The 23884-nt window shown below is 35.5% G+C and overlaps 1 long non-coding RNA gene across 3 annotated transcripts in view; it reads left to right on the plus strand.

Annotated features, from left to right (window-relative positions):
• The window catches only part of LOC140603374 (uncharacterized), a 124833-nt gene that overhangs the window by 96367 nt on the left and 4582 nt on the right, over positions 1 to 23884 (plus strand). Inside the window, exon 4 of one of the 3 annotated variants that reach the window (XR_012006349.1) lies at positions 20948 to 20983. The exons of the other annotated variants lie outside the window; for them this stretch is intronic. This is a non-coding gene — a long non-coding RNA (uncharacterized lncRNA). The remainder of the gene's footprint in view (positions 1 to 20947; positions 20984 to 23884) is intronic. 3 annotated transcript variants of the gene reach the window in all.

A 23884-nucleotide genomic window follows, 5' to 3' on the forward strand; every position in this document is an offset into this window, starting at 1 on the left:
TTTAAGCAAATTAAGTACTTTATATTTATTTATTTTTTTGCTATGTATTCTTTATATGTTTTGATCTTAACCCCTTATCAGATATGTGGTTTGTGAATATTTTATCCCATTCTGTAAGTTGCTTTTTCATTTTATTAATTGTTTCCTTCGTCACACAGAAGCTTTTTAGTTTAGGGGCAACTGGGTAGCTCAGTAATTGAGCATCTGCCTTTGGCTCAGGTTGTGATCCTAGGGTTCTGGGATCAAGTACCACATTGAGCTCCCCAATGGGAGCTTGTTTCTCCCTCTGCCTATGTCTCTGCCTCTCTCTGTGTGTCTCTCATGAGTAAATAAATGAAAAAATCTTTTTTTTTTAAATGAAGCTTTTTAGTTTAATCTAGGTCCACTTGTTTATTTTTGCTTTTGTTGCCTGTGCTTTTGGTGTTACATACAAAACATCTTTGCCAAGACTGACATTAAGGAGTTTTTCCCCTATGTTTGGTTCCCTCTACTAGGAATTTTATGGTTTTAAGTCTTACATTTGCTTATTCAATCCCTTTGAGCTAGTTTTTGTGATTGGTGTATGACAGAGGTCTGATTTCATTTTTTTGCATGGGGATATCCAGTTTTCCCAACATCACTTATAGAAGAGACTATCCCGTACACATTGTATATTCTTGACACTTGTCAAAGATTAGTTGTCCAAATATGTGTGGATTTATTTCTGATCACTTATTCTGTCTTTTTTTTTTTTTAATTTTTATTTATGATAGTCACAGAGAGAGAGAGAGAGGTAGAGACACAGGCAGAGGGAGAAGCAGGCTCCATGCACCGAGAGCCCGACGTGGGATTCGACCCCGGGTCTCCAGGATCGCGCCCTGGGCCAAAGGCAGGCGCTAAACCGCTGCGCCACCCAGGGATCACCACTTATTCTGTCTTATTGGTCTATGTGTCTTTTGTTGTTGTTGCTTTATTTTGTTTTATCAGTACATACTGTTTTGATTGCTTTGTACTATGGCTTGAACTCAGGAAGTATAACGGTTGTAGTTTTCTTCTTTCTCAAGATTGATTTGGCTATTCAGAGTCTTTTGTGCTTACACACAAATTTTGAGATGTTTTTTTCTATTTCCTTGAAAAATGCTATAGGGATTTTGATTGGGATTTCATTGAATCTGTAGATAACCTTTGGTAGTATTGCCATTTTAACAATATTAATTTTTCCAATCCATGAACACAGGATATTTTTTCATTTATTTATGAATTCTTCAAATTTTTTGTCAATATCTTATAAATTTCAGATATTTCAACTCTTTGGTTAAATTTATTTCTATGTATTTTGTTTTTTTGATGCAATTATAAATGGGATTATTTTCTTAATTTCTATTTGTGATGGTTCTTTGTTATGGTAGAGATGAAACTAATTTTTGCATATTGATTTTCTGTTCTGCAAGTTTACTAAATCTGTTAATTCTAGCAGTTTTTGGTGGGATTTTTAGAATTTTCTACAGGTGAGATCGTATCATCTGAAAACATATTTATAATTTTTCCTTTCCAATTTGGGTGGCTTTAATTTCTATTTCTTGCTTAATTTCTCTGACTATAGAACCTCTAAAATTATGTTGAAGTAGAAGTGGTGAGAGTGAGCATCTTTTTCTTGCTTTTCATCTTAGCAGGAACACTTTCAGCTTTTCCCCATTGAGTATGATGTTAGCTGTGGGTTTAATATGTATGGCTTTTATTATTTTGATGTAAATTATTTCTAGCCCTAAATTGGTTGAGAGTTTTTATCATGAAAGTAGGCTGAATTTTGTCATGTGCTTTGTATGCAACTATTATGATGATCATATGGTTTTTATTCATCATCCTGTAATGTGGTGTGTGACATTCACTGATTTGTGTATGTTGAACTCTCCTTGCATCCCAAAGACAAATTCATGATGTATGACCTCTATAATGTGCTGTTGAACTCTGTATTCTGGTATTCTGTTGAGAGTTTTTTCATCTATGTTCATCAGGGTTATTGGCCTATAATTTTCTTTTCTTACTGTGTCTTTTTTTTTTTTTTTTCTTTTTGCTTTGGTATCAGAGTAATACTGGCCTTGTAAAATGAGTTTGGAAGTGCTTCCTTCTCTTAATGTTTTGGAAGAATTTGAGAAGGATTAATATTAATTCTTCTTTAAATATTTGGTAGAAATCATTAGAGAGACCATGTAGTCCTGGCTTTTTTCTTTGTTGAGAGATTTTTGATTACTGATTCAATCTTCTATGTATTCTAGAATTTATAATTTCATTTATTGTATTATTCAGCCCCAGAATTTCTGTTTGATTTTTTTCTTATAATTTCATCTCTGTGTTAAACTTCTCATTTTATTGTGTATTGTTTCTATATTTGGTTGAGTGATCTTTCAATGTTTTCTTATAACTCACTGAGATTCCTTAAAACCATTATTTTGAACTTTTTTTTAAAGATTTATTTATTTATTTGTTCATGATAGAGAGAGAGAGAGAGAGAGAGAGAGGCAGAGACACAGGCAGGCTCCATGCTGGGAGCCTGATGTGGGAATCAATCCCCGGACTCCAGGATCGCGCTCTGGGCCAAAGGCAGGCAGGCACTAAACAGCTGAGCCACCCAGGGATCCCCCTATTTTGAACTTTTAATCAGATAAATCGTAGATCTTTCTTGCTTTGTGGTAAGTTACTGGAAATTGTGTTCTGGTACTGTCATGTTTCCTTGATGTTTTGTGTTTCTTGAAGGCTTGTGTTGTTATCTTTATTTTAAAAAAGCAACAATCTCCTCCAGTCTTCACGAAGTAGCTTCTGGGAGAAGCTATTTTCACTTGTCAATTCTGATAGAAGTTCTGAGGCTATCTCAGACTTTTTCTGTGGATATGTCTGTTCCATACTTGTTCTGTCTTCGGGAAAGGAAGTAATTCTTAAGCTTGTATGCTTTCTCTTGATCCTTCAAAGTCAGACTGAGTGATGACAGCCTCCCAGTAGCTTTCTGTAAGGTGGTGCTGAATGTTCAACTTTGTTTTCTTTCTCCCAGTTGTACATAGTTAGGATAGCTTTCTGTGCATTCTCAGAGCTCATTAGCTATGAAGGCTAATACTGCTCTTCATAGGGTTATTCTTAGGGAGCCCATCACAGGGGGTGGGGATATGTGGGTGAGATTCCTGGATCAATGGCCTTAGGTGAGGCACTTCCAGCATCCTCTGGATAAGCTTCCCAATGGAGTAGATGACGTGGTTTGTAGGGCACATCCCTTTGATCAGTTCCAGGCTTTGGATAATGTGCTCCTAGTCCTTCCCTACTCCTCCTTTCTGCACAGTATTCTGGATAGGGTGAGAAAGAAGTGGTAGTAGTATCTCATACAGCTGAGAAAGACATCTCAGTTTCCCATATGCAAGATATCATGGGCCAAGTGGGTGTCTCTTGGTACTGAGCTTTGAGGTAGAATGATGTGGCTAAAGTGAAATTTTCTCTTACCCTCCTCAATGCATCCAATGTCAGAATTTTTTTTTTTTTTGCCTTAAAAGCATGCTAGAATTCTCTACTTGACTCCCAAATTTCCACAAAAGTGCTCTCATCAGTGAGTGATTGTCAAAATTGGTGTTGTTTGAGGGAAAGGCAGTAGAAAACTTCTATTTCACCACCTTGTTGACATCAATCATTCCAATTTTTAAATCTTGTTTTATGGTTAGTATTTTCTGTATTGTTAACTGTATGCCTGCCCAGTGACCAATAGCTAATGTTCCTATTTATGTTCTAAAACCTCTAATTCTAACACATATCCAGAGATAAATACACATGTAAATATAAATGTACCTGGAATTTGTATGTGGAAGGACCACTATGTGGTCTTTATATAGAACTATTGATTGAAAAGGACTCTTGTTCAGTAGTGTCACTTTTGTGAGGATTAGATACATATATATGGACAATTTCTGGAATCTCTAATTTGTCCTGTTTTGCTGATGACTTTATATATCTTTATAAGAACATCATACCACCTTAATTATACTAAACTTCATAATAAGTTTTGATACATGACAATGTAAGTACTATAAAATTTTAAGCCAATTTAAAATTATTATAGCTATAATTTGTCTTTGGAATTTTTATATAAATTTTAGAATCAATATTTCCATTTAATAAACAAATAATAATTTAGTTGGCATTGCATTGAACATATTGAAAGATTTAGGAGAAACTGACATCTTTACAATATTTAGATTCCTAATACATGAACATTTATACCTCCCTTAATAGTTCCCCATGTTTAGTATAAAGATCTTCATTTATTTCTTCTTTGACTATTTCCATTGTGTTAGGCAGTATAACAATCCTGCAAAGAAATTCCACATATCCTAATTCCTGAAACCTGTAGATATGTTATCCTACATAGCAAAAAGGGACTTATGATTAGGTTAAGCATTTTGAGAGGGGAGGAGATTATCCCAAATTAGTGAGTGGAGACAATGTAATCATAATGATCCTTAGGAGGAAGATAAGAAGATAAGAGGGTCCTGCCAGAGAAAGAAGTATGACAAAAGAAGAAGGGGCTGGAGTGATGTGGGGCAATAAGCCTAATAATATGGTCAGTCTCTAGAAGCTGGAAAAGTCAAGGAAACAATTCTCCTCTGGAGCTTCCAGAAGAAATGTAGCCATGCTGACTTACTTTGTAATCTTTGTAATGATAATTTACAGAATTACAGAATTGTATGGTAGAAATATGTGTTCTACTAAGTTTGTGGAAAATTGTTATGGCTGCAATAGGAAACTAATATGATTATAATATTTATTATAAATGTCTTGAACATCTTTCACTAGTATATTTCTGAATATTCATATTTTTGATGCAGTTGTAAATGGTGTTCATGTCATTTTCTAAATACCCTTTTCTGAAAGTAAAATAGAAATGGAAATTATTTTAGTATATTTATCTTATTTCTAGTGACCTTAAATTTATTATAAATTTTGATATATTATTCTGATTTTCTTTTGAGGTTTCTATTTATACAATTATATTTCTTACAAATAACAGCATTTTTATTTTTTCCTTTCGTATACTTATTATTTCTCTTATGGTGTAATTTAAAAACTGAATTGGCATGGTATACTAGTAGGAGAGAATACATAGGCAAACATAATAGGTCAGGCTTTTGAGAGATACAGGACAAATAGTTACAGATATTATGGAATTAAAATTTTCTTCTGGGTATATTTAATACATTAGAAAATACAAAGAAAAACTGGAGTTGATTAGCCACCTAAGTGTGAAAAAGTTAGTGGGTCGTTTTGGATGCATTATAAAGAGATTCCCATGCCTTATACTTAGAGGATAGAAAAATCTGGAGACAAGCCTAGTACAAAATTATGAGTAGAATACTTTTCAACAGATGATGTGAGGAAGATATGCAAAAAGAATGAAGCCTTACCATAACTTGCATTGGTTTAAGAAAAGAATTCTTAATAGAATTCAAAGCATAATTCATAAAAGGAGGGAATCCCTGGCTCAGCGGTTTAGCGCCTGCCTTCGGTCCAGGGTGTGATCCTGGTGACCTGGGATCGAGTCCCACATTGGGCTCCCTGCATGGAGCCTGCTTCTCCCTCTGCCTGTGTCTCTGCCTCTCTCTCTCTCTGCGTCTCTCATGAATAAATAAATAAAAACTTTAAAAAAAATCATAAAAGGAATGGAAGGTATTCTTATCAATAGGGATGGACAAGAACACATTAACTGATAGTTAGTCCCTTCCCTTTACTTGAGGCCTTGTTAAATTATTAACAAGTATTACTCCAGCAAAATAGGGTGCCTGGGTGGCTCAGTCGGTTAAGTGTTTGCCTTGGGCTCTGTTATGATCTCAGGTTTTGGGATTAATTCCTGCATTGAGCTTCCTGCTCAGTGGGGAACCTGCTTCTCTCTCCCCACCCACCCGTGCCTGCCACTCCTCCTGCTTGTGCTCTCTCTCTGTCAAATAAATAAATAAAGTCTTTTAAAAAATACTCCAGCAAAGACATCATGTATAGCATAATAGCTTCAATTGCTGCTAGTACTTCCCACTCTTACCTAACACAATCTGTTTGGTTCTTTAAGGGAGAGGGGAGAACTGTTTGGTTCTTTACAGGGACCTGAACCTGCATATTTTTTTTATGTCTATAAGGCTGATACTAATTTCTGTCATTACCCTCTGGAAGCAATGTGTATGCATGTTTGTGTTAGGGTGTTGTATTTGTATTTACTATCATGTTCGGATATGGCATATGAGCAAATTTAGAGAAATTATTCAACAATTATATTAGCAACAGGGAAACCTTAAGCAATACATTTTCATTGACAAAAACATATAAAGAAAACAACAACAGCCAAAAAATGTTAGCCAGTGATCCATGTTATGAAATGTATTGACGTAAGCCTAAGAAAAAACAAACTTATCTAATTTTTTTCAAGGAGAATGATCATCAGAGTAAGAAAGTACAGAATATTTTGATATTAAAAAGTAATGTGGGATCCCTGGGTGGTACAGCGGTTTAGCGCCTGCCTTTGGCACAGGGCGCGATCCTGGAGACCCGGGATCGAATCCCACATCGGGCTCCTGGTGCATGGAGCCTGCTTCTCCCTCTGCCTGTATCTTTGCCTCTCTCTCTCTCTCTGTGTGACTATCATAAATAAATAAAAAATTTAAAAAAAAAAGTAATGTATGGTGTAGGTAAGATTATGGGAAAACAACTATTTAACACTTGTACCTGAGCCCTATCTCTGTCCTGTTTCCATCAGGCTATTAATTGTGTTACCATATGTTTATTGAATGCCTACTAATTCTATATTATTTTAAGTTTTCCCCCATGTACTTATTTACAACTCTCCGAAGTATAATTCCTAGGATATTGATTGTGAAACTTGAGACAGAAAATTAAAATAATGTGAATAACATGAACCTAAGTTTCTATTCCTTTTTTTTTTTTTTAATTTTTATTTATTTATGATAGTCACAGAGAGAGAGAGAGAGAGAGGCAGAGACACAGGCAGAGGGAGAAGCAGGCTCCATGCACTGGGAGCCCGATGTGGGATTCGATCCTGGGTTCCAGGATCGCGCCCTAGGCCAAAGGCAGGCGCCAAACCGCTGCGCCACCCAGGGATCCCCTAAGTTTCTATTCCTAATTTCCTAGTCCTACCAAGTATCACCGAAAATTGATGAATCACAGTGATATAACCTAGTGATTCTTGGTGTAAGATGGGATATTTTGAGACATATTCTACCACTTATATTTATCTCTTTAGAAACTCTAGGGGGTTAGAAATGTTGAAAGACATGATTTTCTTAAAAGTAAATGAGGCAAATGCTTGAACTATAGAAAGTGAGTTTTGATAATGTTAAGACAATTTTGAAAAAAGAAAAAAAAATAAAAAGAAAATGTTGATAAAAAATTGTCAAGCAGATGATTTATAAACATTTAAAAAGACAATCAATGACCTATAAGAGCCAATGAGGATTTAAAAAGTTATACCATTTAATTCAAGATATATTTTGCTAGATAAATAGATGAGGAGGACTCATTCCTCTGTTCCTACTTTTAGACTTTGATTCAGTAAGTATTTATGAAATGCTAGGTATTGTCAAAGGTCAGGGGATAGGCTCATGAATAAAACAAAAAAGGCCTTGCCCTCTTGGTAAGAAATGAAAAAGGATAAAAACATAATTGCTTAATATAAATATATGTAGAAAAAAATAAAAATAAATATATGTAGATATGAATAACTAAATATATATTTATACTATAAATGTGTATATTAATATCTACATCTACATCCATGCCAGTACCTATATCTGAACCTATCATCTCTACATGATATATGATATTTGATGTGTAGTGTCAAATACTAACAAATACTATGAAAAATCATAAAACATACAGAAAGTAAGAAAAGGGACACGTTTTTTGAAACAGTCAATTAGGGAAAGCATCTATGGGATATTACATTTGAGTACACCTTGTACAGTGTGAAGAAGAAAGCCATGTCCCTAAGTAAGGGAAGAGCATTTTATGTAAGAAAATGAGGAGTGCAAAATTTCTGAAGAAAAACAATGTTTTATAAGAATGGTAGGAAGTAACTAGATGTTAGATCATATAAGGACTTACAGAAAAGACATTGATGCATTAGGATCAGGGTTGTATCTTAATCAGGTTTGAAATATTATTTTGATCTTGTACAGAGAACAGTCAGGAGGAGGACAATGAAGCACAAAGACCAGATAAGAAATGTTAAAGATACAGAGTGAAAGAATTTTAGCATGGTTGTTAACCCTTTCTTTCTTTCTTTCTTTCTTTTTCTTTCTTTCTTTCTTTCTTTCTTTCTTTCTTTCTTTCTTTCTTTCTCTTTCTTTCTTCTTTCTTTCTTTCTTTTTTTCTTTCTTTCTTTCTTTCTTTCTTTCTTTCTTTCTTCTTACTTCTCTTTTTTTTTTTTTTTTAGAAATTGATGGAGAGTTCTGAGCTTTCCAATAATATAGTTAGCTTAATAACTTCTCAGTGAGCATCCTAAGAGAATGTTGATTAATGACTTAATGTCAACTTGAAAGGAACTGAGGCACAGTCTTGGTTCTTAATATTATCCTGTTGACCATCTTTATCTGAGATTCATTTGGGCACATAGAAAACATGCTAATGAAATTCACAGATGACTTGAGACTGTAACTAAGCCATTGAAATACATAAGTAGGCTGCAAAATTACCATTTAGACTGGAAAATATAGCCACATTTTCCAGAGAAACTGTACTTTGCTTCAGAGAAGCAAATCTAAGACATCAGACAGAAATTCCAGACGAAGCCAAGATCACCAACTGTGCAAACCCCCAAATCCCAGAAAAAGTTTAAACGAGATAGAGATCAGACTACAGCTACAATAGGAGAAAAAAAAAAAACAAAAAAAAAACAAGAAAGACTGCCATCAATGTGTCAAAACTTTTCAGAAATTTTTGTCAGTAAAGAAGGTTTCTGTTTCTGATTCTACAGAGAAACAAAACCACAGAAACCACAGTTCAAATCAATAGCAAAAATATATTGTTGATGCAGTAAGAATATTTCAAGGGATATATAAACCAGACAGTAGAAATAGTATTGAACCCTCTGGCATTCACTAAAGTTATTAACTGGAAACTGTATTATAAGTGAGTAGGCCAGTCAGTTTTAGCGCTGAAAGATGAGGGACATGTTTTAGAGACTTAATAACTTCCACATAATCCTCTTCTTTTTATACACTCATTGGGATTATATACAGACAACAAACATTGGAGAATAAGAATTAACCATTAAAAAAGATAGGAAAGTGATCAGAAAGAAAACTAAATCCATGAAAGAAAGCCACCAAATTAAAACAAACAAACAAACATGGATATTCAACACTCAATGAATCTCATTGAACAGAATAAAATTAGGAAGTCTTTGGAAACGAAAATAACTTGTATTTTAAACATGATTCCAAAGAATATTGCACCCAAGAAAAATAATCAGAATTTTTGAATAAAGACATTTTACTAAATTAACAGAAAGGATAAAATTATTGAAATGGAACATAGAAAAATATTCAAAAACACAGTAGAAAAATACAATGATGAGAAAGGTATGAGAAAAGAGTGTAAACACGTGGAACATTGATCTAGGCATTCTAAACTTAATAGGAGAAGAAAAACATAATTAGGAGGATGGAAGAATCTAGATAATTAAAAATAATAAATCAAAGAAATAATTGATATAATTAAGAAAAGCAAACGGTTTTGTACACCCAATTAAGAAGAGATAGGTTATGCTGAAGTAAGAAACAATTTCCAAATATCACTGGTATAAAAGAACAATGGTTTATTTCTTGTTCATGCTACCTGTCCAGTTTGGCTTGGTGTGGAGCTCTGGTCAATTTCATCCTCACTCAGGCCCCCAAGGTGATGGGTTATATCTAAACTATTACTCTTTGTTGGAGTTGGAAGAAATAGAGGTAACAAGTTATAACAAGTTATACATATCTTAAGGATATGAACATACTTTCAGGTAGCATGTATTACTACTGTTTAAATTCCATGGCCCAAGCAACTTATGAACCCGAAGGCTCACTTCAAATTAGAAAACAAAACAACAAAAGATTGTAAAATCTATATTGCAAAATAAATGAGAAGATAATTATTACAAAGACAAAGAAGGGTCAAGCTACCCATATCAGTATTCAAGAAACGGAGAACAATGCAAATGGAAATAAGACAGTAGTTGTAGATATATACGAGGAGAAAACATCCCCCAAAAATAGACTTGAATTTATAGGTTGAAAGAGCAGAATCTATTACAGGAAAATTTTATGTAAATAATTAACACCAACAAATATCCTATGAAGCTGATGGGCACCTAGTTCAGAAAAGGAATGTCTATACTATTGAAAAATTACATTGGCTTCAAATATTCTCATAATAAAACAGAGTTTTGAGGAATGGAAATTTAAACCAGTAGTTTTATATTTAGAAAAATGTTCATTCAGCCATAAAGCAATGGGCATTTTCATCCTGCAAAACCACCCTTGCTCATTTATTAAGAAAACTGAAAAACTGTCATATCTGGACAATAAATAAACCACTAAAAATAAATGTAGAATTTGGAGAGCTACAGCTTAAAAACTACTGTTGAGGAACTTTGACTCTTTAGAATCTTGAATCAAGGTAAAGTGATTTTTAAAATTAGATTTAAATAAGAAAGTACATATTATGTATCTTAATAATTCAAAACGACAATTCAACTGACAAACCCAATTTACAGGAATAGGAATAAAAAGTGGGAAGAAGCATAAGTGTGCAAAAGCTCTCATTTTGCATAAATGAGAGTCAACAGATATAATAAGTCCTATAAATATGTTTTAAAAATTTAAATTATTTTCATATAATTTAGCTTTATCTAAAGTCCTCATGTTATAAATTACTTTTATATATAAATAAAGTCTTTTTTTTTTTTAAGGTAGCAAAATGTCTTTATGCGAACACACCTGGAATGAAAGCTTATATAAAGATGCATCCATTCAGAATACATCTCAACAGTTGATAAAACAGCATTTTAATATTAACAGTATTTTAATTGTTCACAGAATTTTATTCCTTCCTCAATTTTCTGGAAATTTATCATTCAAATTTGGGCCACTTTTCCTCCAAATTTCCTGTAACCACTGTGTTCCTACTTTCCAATGAAATCTTCCTAGAATATGGCCTTCATACTTATAGTCAACATATGTATGTAAGCTCCATATATTTATAACCATATTCCAAGCACATCAAAAAATAAATCAATGGAAGACAAGTTAGTCAAAAGCAGAGAAGGACACATCTCCTTTCTTTAAAAACACTTAAATTCAGCACAGATTGCTTCTTTTTATATTCAACTTCTTAGGGTTTAGTTATCTATGTACTCGGTTGCATTGTAGGCAAGAATGCAGTCTTTCTTTTGGGCCACCATTGGGAAACAATATCAAAAATACTTGGCAAAAATAAAGTTTTTTTGGTTGGGGGTTGGGGGAAGACATGGTGTATATGAAACTTATGCTAAGAACACAATGTCTGACACATAGAAGAATGATGACCAGCTGGTGTGGTGACTCTAGATACCTAAACCGAGTTCTATGTTTATAAGGTTTTTGTGGGGAGGTTGCAGAATATACTCTAGAGAATATAAACAGTTACACATTTCTCTGAAAATAGGATAGATATTCCCTGTGTTCTGTGAAAACACGAGACACTAGTGATGTACAAGCTGGGACAATGTGGTATATTGAACTAACTAATCTTTACAGTCTATTTTAGATTTGAGATCCTGATAATAAAATGATACCTAAGTACAGTACTCTTTTATGATTTAGCAATATTTTATTATTATACAATAATGTTTTATATATTATTTTCACATTATACTAACAATTGAACAATACTATTCTTTTATTCAAGTTAGTTAGTTAGTGATTCAACAATTCTGTACATTACTCAGTGCTCATCATGATAAAAGCTCATCATAGTAAGTGTACCCTTAATTCTCTTCACCTACTTCAATCGTAAGTCCACCCACTTCCCCTCTGGCAAATAAATAGCAAAATTAAGCTTAAATACATGGCAAGTATGAAATATCTTTATTCTTTAAGATTAAACATGTTGCAGGGTGCCTGAGTGGCTCAGTCAGGTGAGTGTCCTACTCTTTTTTTTTTTTTTAAGATTTTATTTATTTATTCATGAGAGACACAGAGAGAGAGGCAGAAACATAGACAGAGGGAGAAGCAGGCTCCCTGTAGGGAGCCCAGCGTAGGACTGGATCCTGGAATTCCAGAATCACAACCTAAACCGAAGGCAGATGCTCAACCACCGAGCCACCCAAGTCCCCCAAATGTCCCACTCTTAATTTTGGCTCAGTCATAATCTCAGAGTCCTGAGATGGAGCCCCACTTTGGACTCTGCAAGGAATCAGTCTTCTTGCTTCTCTATCCTTCTGCTCCTACCTACCTCTCACACTCTCTCTGTGAAATAATGAGTCTTTTGAAAAAAAGATTAAACATGTAGCAGGTATGAAATATCTTTCTGTATTCTTTTTGTTATTACTTCTTGCTTCTTATAAGAGATAAATAAATACAGCCTTTTATATCTTATGCTGGTGAAACTCTTGTAATTTAATAAATACATGTGCCTCAGATAAATGTGTTTCTATAAAGTGAACCTGAAAATATCACAAGAAAATAAAAAATGAATAATGAAATTAGGGAGAGAACCACATGAAGTAATTTGCCTTCATTAAGTTTAAATCCTTAAGAGAACGGATCTTAAATCCTAAAATATCACCAAACACCATTTATAAAAAATTGTTTATTTAGACACATACTTATTTCTTAGAGTTCTTTTATTTACAGGCCTTCTCCACCCTATTACAAATATACGTATTAACTCACTAAATTTATCCAGACTATTACTATATCTTGGTTTAGACAACTTACATAATTATTTTTATTGTTAACCACTGAGGTAACAGTTATAATAGTTATAAATACCCCACTCTTTTTCCAGGGAGTAAATGCTTCAACCTGATTTTGTTTTCTTCAAGTGAAAGCAGAACTTCTTTCACCTAACTTAGACTGGATAAGAAAAATTTCAGTGACTAGAGAGGTCAACAGAGCAACTTTAATACTCAGTCCGTTAAAATTTAAATATTTTCAGAAAATGGACCTATTCTTTACTAATGAACTAAAATATATAGAGAAAAAGACACACCAATTCTAATAGAGAAATATCCTTGATCTTTTTTACTTTATTAAATCCTCCCAAATTTTCTTCTTTAAAGATATTCTCCAGATGTTTTACATACGTTGTTTTACATGAGCAAAAATCTGCATGTTCTTAGATTCACAGAAAAAAGAGTTAAAAGGCATTTTAGATGATGTGATATATCCCAGACACTGTACACAGTGCAGTAACATGTTGTCCCTGAAACAGTATTTCTATTTAAGGATACACTTCAGGTTGTTTTAAACATTTTACTTTGTTGTAATATTTTACAGGTTTTCTTCTTTAATTTCCTACTGCCTTTATTGTTAAGCTTTATTGTTTTTACCCTTTAATTTAATATTACATTGGGCTGCAAAAAGGATACAGGATAATGTGTGTATTAGCTAAAGTAAAGTAATTTTGATGTGAGCAGTTCTATCAACTATCAATTAAATTTAATCTTTAGGGGATCCCAGGGATCCCTGGGTGGCTCAGCGGTTTAGTGCTTGCCTTTGGCCCAGGGTACGGTCCTGGAATCTCAGGATTGAGTCCTGCGTTGAGCTCCCCGTATGGGGCCTGCTTCTCCCTCTGCCTGTGTCTCTGCCTCTCTCTCTCTCTCTCTCTGTTTCTTTCTATCATGAATAAATAAATAAAAATCTTTAAAAATTTTAATCTTTAGACTTTTGGCAAAGTAGGACAGATTCATTGGGTTTGTTAATGACTGTAAACTCAATTATTTCCTTTTAACATATTTTTATCATAATTTTTTACTAAATGTTAATATGAAACTAGCAGAGACCACTATTTTCAGTACCCATTCATTCCTTCTAAAGAAATATAATAGCTAGACACGTGGTCACCTCTAATAAACACCACAGTTGCATTATCCTTTGCATTGTGGAAGAGCTTTGCAGGTGCCATTCAGTCAATGGATTGTAAGTGGAGTCTGTATATGGAAGCTCTGGGAACCTCCTAAGGAGATCTCGAATAGCATCTTGATCCTTATTATTTTTTTTCTCTTTTCATTTTCTTTCCTTGAGCATAGATGCTACTCCAAATAAGGCTGAGTAGTAAACTGAGTTCCTGAAGATACTTTTTTACTTTTTTACCATTATGCCAGTAACTTCAGTATTTTTCTATTGCTCAGAAGTAAATCTATATCTAAATTATGTAAGTAGTGTTCTGCCTAGAGTACATTTTTATTTTGAACAGTTCTTCTTTAATGTAGATGTGCTTGCTTTGTCTAAAATAGAGTGCATCCTTATTTCATAAACATTCATATTGTTATCAGCTAAGTATTGGTATCAGGAAATGATGAGATTTACAATACTAGGAAACAAAGTGTCAATTTCCAAGTATGAGGGATCTTTTCATTGTCTCAGAGATTGATACTGCAATTTTTTGCCTTCTATCTCCAAGTTATTATCTAAGGTGATAACCATTGGGATATATTTACATTTATATTTAAATTAATAATATTGACTGCTGATGAGCCTTGGAGTTACAGAACTTGCACCTTTGCCCTGAATTCAAACATGTATATTTACACTTCCACTTTGTGTTGTATCCATTTGGATTTATTTTTTTGTTTGTTTGTTTGTATATTTTTTATTGGAGTTCAATTTGCCAACATATAGCATAACACTGAGTGCTCATCCCATCAAGTGCCCGATCAGTGCCCATCACCCAATCACTCTGTCCCCCTGCCCACCTTCCTTTCCACTACCCCTTGTTTGTTTCCCAGAGTTAGGAGTCTCTCATGTTCTGTCACCCTCACTGATATTTCTCACTCATTTTCTCTCCTTTCCCCTTTATTCACTTTCATAATTTTTTATATTCCCCAAATGAATGAGACCATATAATGTTTGTCCTTCTTCGATTGACTTATTCACTCAGCTTAATACCCTCGAGTTCCATCCACGTTGAAGCAAATGGTGGGTATTTGTCATTTCTAATGGCTAAGTAATATTCCATTGTATATATAGACCACATCTTCTTTATCCATTCATCTTTTGATGGACACCGAGGTTCCTTCCACAGTTTGGCTATTGTGGACATTGCTGCTATAAATATTGGGTGCAGGTGTCCTGGCATTTCACTGCATTGTATCTTTGGGGTAAATCCCCAGCAGTGCAATTGCTGGGTCATAAGGCAGTTCTATTTTTAACTCTTTCAGGAACCTCCACACAGTTTTCCAGAGTGGCTGCACCAGTTCACATTCCCACCAACAGTGCAAGAGGGTTCCCCTTTCTCCACATCCTCTCCAACATTTGTTGTTTCCCGTCTCGTTAATTTTCCCCATTCTCACTGGTGTGAGGTGGTATCTCATTGTGGTTTTGATTTGTATTTCCCTGATGGCAAGTGATGAGGAGCATTTTCTCATGTGCTTATTGGCCATGTCTATGTCTTCCTCTGTGAAATTTCTGTTCGTGTCTTTTGCCCATTTCATGATTGAATTGCTTGTTTCTTTGCTGTTGAGTTTAATAAGTTCTTTATAGATCTTGGATACTAGTCCTTTATCTGATAGGTCATTTGCAAATATCTTCTCCCATTCTGTAGGTTGTCTTTTAGTTTTGTTGACTGTTTCTTTTTCTGTGCAGAAGCTTCTTATCTTGATGAAGTCCCAATAATTCATTTTTGCTTTTGTTTCCCTTGCCTTCATAGATGTATCTTGTAAGAAGTTGCTATGGCCAAGTTCAAAAAGGGTGTTGCCCATGTTATTCCTAGAATTTTGATGGATTCTTGTCTCACATTTAGAACTTGTCTCACATTTAGATCTTTCATCCATTTTGAGTTTATCTTTGTGTATGGTGTAAGAGAATGGCCTAGATTCATTCTACTGCACGTGGCTGTCCAATTTTCCCAGCACCATTTATTGAAGAGACTGTCCTTTTTCCAGTGGATATTCTTTCCTGCTTTGTCAAATATTAGTTGACCATGGAGTTGAGGGCCCATTTCTGGACTCTCTATTCTGTTCCATTGATCTATGTGTCTGTTTTGTGTCAGTACCATACTGTTTGATGATCACAGCTTTGTAGTACAACCTGAAATCTGGTATTGTGATGCCCTTGGCTCTGGTTTTCTTTTTCAATATTCCCCTGGCTGTTCGGGGCCTTTTCTGATTCCACATAAATCTTAAGATGATTTGTTGCTTTGAAGCAACTCTCTGAAGAAAGTCTCTGAAGAAAGTCCATGGTATTTTGATAGGGATTACAATAAATGTGTAGATTGCCCTGGGTAGCATTGACATTTTCACAATATTAATTCTGCCAATCCATGAGCATGGGATACTTTTCCATCTCTTTGTGTCTTCCTCAATTTCCTTCAGAAATGCTCTGTAGTGCTTAGGGTATAGATCCTTTACCTCTTTGGTTAGGTTTATTTCTAGATATCTTATACTTTTGGTGCAATTGTAAATGGGATTGACTCCTTAATTTCTCTTTCTTCACTTTCATTGTTAGTGTATAGAAATGCCACTGATTTCTGGGCATTGGTTTTGTATCCTGCCGCACTGTCAGATTTTGCTGTATGAGTTCTAGCAATCTTGGGATGGAGTCTTTTGGGTTTTCTATGTACAGTATCATGTCACCTGCAAGGAGGGAGAGTTTGACTTCTTCTTTGTCAATTTGAATGCCTTTTATTTCTTTTTTTGCCTGATTGCTGAGGCTAGGACTTCTAGTACTATATTGAATAGCAGTGTTGAGAGTGGACATCCCTGTCATGTTCCTGATCTTAGAGGAAAGGCTCCCAGTGTTTCTCCATTGAGAATGATATTTGCTGTGGGATTTTCTAGATGGCTTTTAAGATGCTAAGGCATGTTCCCTCTATCCCTACACTCTGAAGAGTTTTGATCAGGAATGGATGCTATATTTTGTCAAATGGTTTCTCTGAATCTATTGAGAGGATCATATGGTTCTTGTTTGTTCTCTTGTTGATATGATCTATCACGTTGATTGCTTTATGTGTTGAACCAGCCTTGCATCCCGGGGATAAATCCCACTTGGTCATGGTAGATAATCTTCTTAATGTACTGTTGGATCCTATTGGCTAGTATCTTGTTGAGAATTTTTGCATCTGTGTTCATCAGGGATATTGGTCTATAATTCTCCTTGTTGGTGGGATCTTTGTCTGGTTTTGGAATTAATGTGATGATAGCCTCATAGAACAAGGTTGGAAGTATTCCATCCTCTTCTATCTTTTGGAACAGCTTTAGTAGAATAGGTATTGTTTCTTCTTTAAATGTTTGTTAGAATTCCCCCTGAGAAGTCATTTGGCCCTGGACTTTTGTGTCTTGGGAGGTTTTTGATGACTGCTTCAATTTCCTCCCTGGTTATTGGCTTGTTCAGGTTTTTTATTTCTTCCTGCTCCAGTTTTGGTAGTTTGTGGTTTTCCAGAAATGCATCCATGTCTTTTAGATTGCCTAATTTATTAGCGTATAGCTGCTCATAATATGTTTTTATCATCATTTGTATTTCCTTGCTATTGGATATGATCTCTCCTATTTCATTTGTGATTTTATTAATTAGAATATTTTCTCTTTTGTTTTTAATAAGGCTAGCTAATAGTTTATCTATCTTATTAATTCTTTCAAAGAACAAGCTCCTGGTTTTGTTGATCTGTTCCACAGTTCTTCTGGTCTCTATTTCATTGAGCTCTGCTCGAATCTTTATTAACTCTCTTCTTCTGCTGGGTGTAGGTTTTATTTGCTGTTCTTTCTCCAGTTCCTTTAGGTACAAGGTTAGCTTGTATATTTGATTTTTTCCATTTTTTTGAGGGATGCTTGTATTGCGATGTATGTCCCTTGCAGGACTGCTTTTGCTGTATCCCAAAGATTTTGAACAGTTGTATCTTCATTCTCATTAGATTACATGAATCTTTTTAATTCTTCTCTAATTTCCTGGTTGACCCTTTCATCTTTTAGCAGGATGGTCTTTAACCTCGTGTGTTTGAATTTCTTCCAAATTTCATCTTGTGATTGAGCTCAAGTTTCAAAGCACTGTGGTCTGAAAATATGCAGGGGACTATCCCAATCTTTTGGTATCAGTTAAGACCTGATTTGTGACCCAGTATGTGGTCTATTCTGGAGACAGTTCCATGTGCACTTGAGAAGAATGTGTATTCAGGTGCGTTTGGATGTTAAATTCTGTAAATATCTGTGAAATCCATCTGGATACATTCATCCAGTTTATCATTTAAAGCTCTTGCTTCTTTGGAGATGTTGTGCTTAAATTTGTCATTTGCAGGAAGCGCCATGTTGAAGTCTCCTAGTATAAGTGTGTTATTATCTAAGTATGTTTTTACTTTGGTTACTAATTGATATACTTGGCAGCTCCCACATCAGGGGCATAAATATTCATGATTGTTAGGTCCTCTTGTTGGATAGATCCTTTAAGTATGATGTAGTGTCCCTCTTCACCTCTTACTACAGACTTTGGATAAACTTTAATTTATCTGATATGAGGATTGCTACCCCTGCTTTCTTTTGAGGACCATTTGAATAGTAGGTAATGGTTCTCCAACCTTTCATTTTCAGGCTGTAGGTGTCCTTAGGTCTAAAATGAGTCTCTTGTAGACAGCGAATTTATGGGTCTTGCTTTTTTATCTAGTCTGAAACCCTGTGTCTTTTGATGGGATTATTAAGCCCATTCACATTCAGAGTTACTATTGAAAAATATGAATATAGTGTCATTATAATACCTATGCAGTCCCTGTTTTTGTGGATTATTTCTTTGGGTTTCCTCTTTCTTTTACAGAATGCTCCTTACTATTTCTTGCAGAGCTGGTTTGGTGGTCACATATTCTTTCAGTTTCTGCGTATCTTGGAAGCTCTTTATCTCTCTTTCTATTCTGAATGAGAGCCTTGCTGGATACAGTATTCTTGGCTGCATGTTTTTCTCATTTAGGACCCTGGATATATCCTGCCAGCCCTTTCTGGTCTGCCAAGTGTCTGTGGAGAGGTTTGCTGTTAATCTAATATTTCTCCCCATAGAAGTTAGGGATCTCTTGTCTCTTGCCTTTTAAGGATTTTCTCTTTATCTTTGGAATTTGCAAGTTTCACCATTAAATGTTGAGCTGTTGAACGGTTTTTATTGATTTTAGGGTGGGATCTCTTTATCTCCTGGATCTGAATGCCTGTTTCCTTTCCCAAGTTAAGGAAGTTCTCAGCTACGATTTGTTCATATATGCTTTCTGGTCCTCGGTCCCTCTCGGCGCCCTCTGGAACCCCAATTAAACAGATATTTTCCTTCTGAGGCTGTCATTTATTTCCCTTAACCTTTCCTCATGATCTTTTTTTTTCTCTCTTTGTTCCTCAGCTTCCTTCCTTGCCATCAACTTGTCTTCTATGTCACTCACTCGTTCTTCTACCTCATTAACCCTCGTTCATTAGGACCTCCAGTTTGGATTGCATCTCATTTAATTGATTTTTAATTTTGGCCTGATTAGATCTAAATTCTGCAGTCATGAAGTCTCTTGAATCCTTTATGCTTTTTTCCAGAGCCACCAGTAGCTTTCTAATTGTGCTTCTGAATTGGTTTTCTGACATTGAATTGTAATCCAAATTCTGTAACTCTGTGGCAGAGTACTGTTTCTGATTCTTTCTTTTGTGGTGAGTTTTTCCTTCTAGTCATTTTGCTTAGTGCAGAGTGACTAAAAATGAGTTGTACTGGAAAAAGGAAGAAAAAAAGGAAAAAAATGAAAAAACAAAAAAACGAACAAACCCCCCCCCCAAAACAAGGAGGGGTATCCTCTGGTTCCATATACTGTAAATCCCTCGACATCCCCTGGAACTTTCCAGTGCTGCTTGGTCAAGAATTGCTCTTCCTCTGTCCTTCCAGCTGGTCTTCTGGAGGAGGGGCCTGCTGTGCTCTCAGGTGTGTGCACCTGTGGAGATGCCCCGCCCCCCTGCCAGGTGCCGGCTCAGTGGGAGCTGTGTACCCCGAGGCCCCTGTTCCCTGGAGGTCGCGCCCCTCCCAGGCACAGGGTGACACCAGGAGGGACACCACCACTGGTGGCGGCCAGCCCCCAGCCCTGGAGTCAGCTCCCCAGTAACCACCACAGCTCCCAGTCCGCAGGGGCCTGGATGCTCCGAGGGGGCGGGGGCGCTGACCTGCACAGCTCGGGGCCCCAGGGCAGGAGCGTCTGTCCTGGGCCCTCCCCACCCCTGCCTGTCCCGGGGGAGCGCAGGGTCCTGGGCTGTGTCCCCCGCGCCCTGGGCTCTGGGGCCTGTGCTGCTGGAATCGCGCTCCCAGGGCTGCAGCTCCGGAAGGCAACAGGTGCAGCCCCCTCTGCCCAGAGCCCCCGCCTGCCCCCAGGCTTCTCCCCGAGGCCCCGCCGGTGCAGCTCAAGCACAAATCCCCCCTCTCCAGTATGACCACTTTAAATAGATGAAAACAGAATAGAAAATAATTCTATCCATCAGATGTATTCCAGCATTAATAGAGTAGCATTTTTATTTTAACTCGTTTCTTCAAAATTCACCCCATTTCAATTTATTCATTCAAATCATTCATTTCCTGTTCTTCAACCACAATGATGTTTCCATAGATACTTAGATTCTGAAGATACCTGTTTAAACCCTCAGTGAGTTCCCATTAACCTTTAAGTATTCTTTGAATTCTACCATTCACGTATACTGCATATCATTAAAGTAAGGGCTTTTTTGGAAATTTAACTGAATATAACCACTCATTCTTTATCTCAACAGCATACTTTATTTTAGGTATATAATACACCACTACTGGTAAGTCTTATTACATTTTGTTTTCTATTTCCCTTTATCATAGGGTAAGTTTTGTGAAATAGTAGATCTTTTCTCCTAGTTTATCTCAACTTCCTCATAACCTAAAACAACACTTGACATGCAGTGAGTACGTGAATGTAGAATGAACAAGGGAGTAAATTACTTGAAAACTTACTTTCATGAATTTTAACTCTGGACTAAGGATGTTGCCTGTATCCCACATTACTAGTTTTTGGACGGTAGTTAACCAATAGGCAATGAAAAATCTTTCTAGATTTTTATGTTGCTCTTGATTGATGAAAATGATTCTTTGTTTCTTAATAAAGAAAATATTCTCAATTATCCATAGACATAATCATTAAATTGGTATAGTAGTGAATAAGAGGGCCACTCCCTCCTAATTAGATAAAAGGCAGAGCTAACTTTGCACTGTGACTAGAATGAAAATCAGAGTTTCTGGTGGCTGTAGTTCCACCTACTACACTTGTCTTTGGCCTACTCATTTCTGATGTAATGCAGACCTGATAATTATCTTTGTTTTCACTTCTTAAGGTAAGTGGCAGTTGTCAATATAAATCCTTTAGTAGAAATAAGAATATTCTAGATTCAAATCCTGGCTTTTTGTTCTCTACTGTGCCTTTCTAAAGTTAATCCATTCCAGGATACTTAGCATTAATCATAATTCTAAGCTATTTTTAATGACATACATCTGGTTGATTAGAAAGTGATATCAGGGGTGCCTGGGTGACTCAGTCAGTTAAGCATCTGCCTTGGGCTCAGGTCATGATCCCAGGGCTCTGGGATGGAGCCCAGTGTCAGGCTCCCCGCTCAGTGGGGAGCCTACTGCTCCTTTCCTCTGCCCCTCTCTCTCTGAGAGAGAGCATACTTGTGCTCTCTCTCTCCCTGTCAAATAAATAAATAAAATCTTTAATTAAAAAAGGTGATATCAACATAATAAAAATAATAACCACATAATTTGTTAATATTTGTTGAACATAGAGTGAGTATCCAACAATGAATTCAAACATTATATATATTATACACACTATATTCTTTGAAGTGATTACTATTCTTTTTAAAACATTTTATATATTTGAGAGAGCACAAGTTAGGGGAGCAGAGGGAGAGAGAGAAGCAGACTCCCTACTGAGCAGGGAGCCCAAGGCTGGAGTCAATCCCAGTACCCTCATATCTCTCTGTTTTGTTTTGTTTTTCTAATAAAGTCTTTTGAAAAAGTTGGAGAAAATCCTATTTAGCTTATTGAGAGCTAATTTTAACCCCTTTGATCACCTAACTTCACTTTTTCAGTGGGAAGACTTTTCATGAAAAAGATGTAAATTAATGTTATAATATCCCATTTAAATGGATAATGATTAACAAAATCTTTCAGATTGACTGTTACTGATTTGAAAGTCAACAAAGGTAAAGCTACTGAGATCAAGGTCCCTATCTTACTTGTATTATCTTCTGTAGTCCTTGAATGATTACAATATACACACAGGCATATACGCACAATTAAAGGATATATTTGAAATCTGAGTTGGATAATTGTTTCGTGTAAAAATACAATTTTAAACTTCTCAAAAAGATAAAATACAAACAATGGAATTACAGGAAATAACATAGGCATGAAGGATTATCTTTGTAATTATATATTATGTCTCAGTAATCATTGTTTTGATTACTGATGCCCTTATTAGCAAAACTGGCATTTGGAGGTTATTCAAAATTCTATTCATGAACCTTAATTTAACTATGACTCTTCCAAACATTGACTTATTTGCCAAAATGGCATTATAAAACTGTTGTTTTCTTTCATTTATTCTATTTTAGTTACTTACATACTTACAGAGTTGAGTTTATTTAGCATTTTAGAAATAAAATATTTGGTTTTACAGCAAAAGTGGAATCATAACCTTGTCTTAGGCTGTCTAGATTGTATCACTTACAGTCTGGTTTGCAGAGGTGGTCTAAGTCCATGTAAAGAGAAAGAGAAAGAAAGAACATCTAGAACACTAAAAAATGACTTCTAATTATATACTGTCTCATATATGTCACAGTGTGATTCTATTCAGGCTGTTGGATCATAATTCATGCATGGAGCTAAGTTTGTGATTCATTATAGGACAAAATCTTGGAGAAGCTGGTTATGATATGAATTGCAGAGGGAAATCTGGCTCAGTATCAAGTATTTATTTTATCCCCTTCCTATATAAATAATAACTTTTTTAGGCAGAAAAAGTATTGGGCATCAAGAACTATTTATGTTTTTACTTTTCCTAAATAATTAGATTTTCTTATGCAATTAACTGTAACTTTCATCTAACCAATACCAAATTAAACCCAATAATTTTTCCATTTATTATATATTCAAGTTCCACAAGGACAACATTTTATTAAAAAGTTATTCAGTCTTTCAAAGAGGGAAAAACAACCTACACATTGTTTAGATGCTCTTCTTACCTACAGGATGCCTGCATTGCTCTATAAAATGGTTTGATTGAAGAAGCATTCTTTTTAATTAAAGAATAATAATTTAATATTGACCTTGAGATTACATATGGTCCACAGGCTGTGACTATGGCCATTGAGGCAGTCCTATTGAATCTGAACTATGCCTACAACATTTTGAGCTGTATGACCTTTAGGAGGATATTTTCCATATTTATAAAATGGGACAATATTCATTCTGTACATTATAAGATATTGGTAAGAATTATAATGAATATGAATTTCTCACATTAGAAAATTGAAAAACAAACTAGTCTCTCATGACTGTGTAGACCTAAAAATAAGAGGGGGGGGGGGGACGCCCGGGTGACTCAGTGGTTTAGCGCCACCTTCAGTTCAGGGCATGATCCTGAAGTCCCAGGATTGAGTCCCATGTCGGGCTCCCTGCAT

This window comes from Canis lupus, chromosome 14, assembly GCF_048164855.1.
Source record: "Canis lupus baileyi chromosome 14, mCanLup2.hap1, whole genome shotgun sequence".
Lineage (NCBI taxonomy): Eukaryota > Metazoa > Chordata > Mammalia > Carnivora > Canidae > Canis > Canis lupus.